The following is a 2,103-nucleotide window of genomic DNA, read 5'->3' on the forward strand; positions in this document are numbered from 1 at the left end:
TACCGGGCAAATGAGCCAAACAAGCGAAAAAGAAAAAAATAAAGAAAGAGGCACTAAGCGAAGTTGTTGGCACAGGACTGCACGTCTCCTACGGATATGTTTGCTCACGTGTCGAGGCTAAGCTACGCACTTCCTGTGGATGCAGCAGATACAGTCGATAGGAAAGAGTGGGAGTTTGGGACCGACGAGTTACGGACATCTCGCTCTATAGTAAAGCAAGCATGCACTCTGCCTCGGGTTCCTCTAATGCACACGGGAAAAATGTAGCATACGAGAAACGAGAGACCTTTAGCAGAACCATTCACGCTTCGGTTAGAAAGCAAAATAACTCTACTACAGGACATTCGTTTTTTTTTAATGCGAAGCATTTCTTCGCGAACATTTGCTACTTTGACAGTTTCCATCAATCATAAATCAACCTATCAATCAATCTATCTATCTATCTATCTATCTATCTATCTATCTATCTATCTATCTATCTATCTATCTATGTATGTATCTATCTATCTATCTATCTAGCCGCCTACGTCTTTGTGCTCTCATGGTCGTTTCGTTAACTTGGTATGTACCAAAAGTGGCATACTATGACAAGAGCATATGACGAACATAAATGATATCATTTACGTTCGTGAATACCATGACATGCGTGTCATGTAGGTCCTGAAACAGCCGCCTACGTCATGGTGCTCTCATGGTCGTTTCGTTAACTTGGTAGGTACCAAAATTGGCATAGTATGACAGGAGTGTATGACGAACATAAGTGATAGGTCATGACATAAATGTCATGGCATGCAGGTCATGTAGGTCATGACAATGACCCAGCGAAAAAGATTAACACTCAAAAACCACTGAAATGGGTTCGGACGTGGATACTAAAGGGAAAAAAGACTAAAGGATGCTGCTAGAACTCATAGTCATGAGCATGACTCAGCAAAAATGACAATGACTCAGCGAAAAATGATAAGCGAAAAAAGCTCAGCGTAATAAAGAGACGAGTCTTGATGAGCAAGCGCGTGGTATCAAGCAAGATGCAAATCACGCAATAATGCGTGTATTTTAAGGCAAAAGCCTTAAATCTCTGTGTTTCAAGGTCGCTGTGAGGTACAGAAAATATAGGATCGAAGTCCTCAGCAGACGGACGAGAGAGAAGCGAAATGGCGCGTTACGGGAAACTCGCGCGAAACGGTTGCAGCGCGCAAACGTTGGACTTCGGCTGCGGTCGCGACGATTTGTGTCTACTCCGTGCAGTTGCAGAATGTAGCTCAAATGCAGTTCCAATCCAGCTCAAATCCGGCGCTTAATGTAGCTCCAATTGTGCTCAAATCCTGCGCTTGTGTAGTCTAAATCCAGGCGCTAATGCACCTCCACTAACGTGAAACCTGGGGTTGTGCGGAAGCCGCGATGCGCCGGTGCTCGAGTAGCGCTGGAGGGAGGAGCAATCGAGCGCTTGTGGGGTGGTGGCGCCCTCTCTTGCGCTGCACTGGTACAAGTCTGGCGTTTCGGAACCAATTTTAACGAGCTTCTGTTAATGATTGCGCTTAATGCTTGATTATTCACGTCTTTTAAATTATTTTGAATCATGTTATAGTTTATTGCGAACCGGTTTTGATCAATTCTGCACTTGTTTGACAGTGTTTTGAGCCCCATATGCGGAGCGAGATCACGACGGACGCCGACAGCCCCTGCCCCTAAAGTGCTTCGCGCTTTAAAGAAAGCTCACGAAAGTGCTGTGGTAAAGATGAGAACATATATTTCCTGGATAAATTTTGTTTATTGTTTTGTTAATGAATGAATGAATGAATTAACAACTAAATGAGCTTGTATGCTGTAGTCGTTCTTTCCTCAGCATGCTCTGGCTTCGAGAATGTTCGTTTTTCTTTGTTTTTGCTTCTTCTTTATCTCCTTTATCTGTTCATGGACGTCGCGTTTTTCTGTGGCTATTCCAAATACCAATTTCCACTAAGCAATAACGTACAGCTTGATTCCCTTGGGGACCATTGACATGTTAACACGGGAGAAGATTGCACTGTCATTGTTTCTTTTCCTCTGCGCACCTTTTCGCTGAGCTATAGTTTTCGACAATATACATTATTTCCAGGTAGT

Source organism: Dermacentor silvarum, chromosome 3 (genome assembly GCF_013339745.2).
Source record: "Dermacentor silvarum isolate Dsil-2018 chromosome 3, BIME_Dsil_1.4, whole genome shotgun sequence".
Classification (NCBI taxonomy): domain Eukaryota; kingdom Metazoa; phylum Arthropoda; class Arachnida; order Ixodida; family Ixodidae; genus Dermacentor; species Dermacentor silvarum.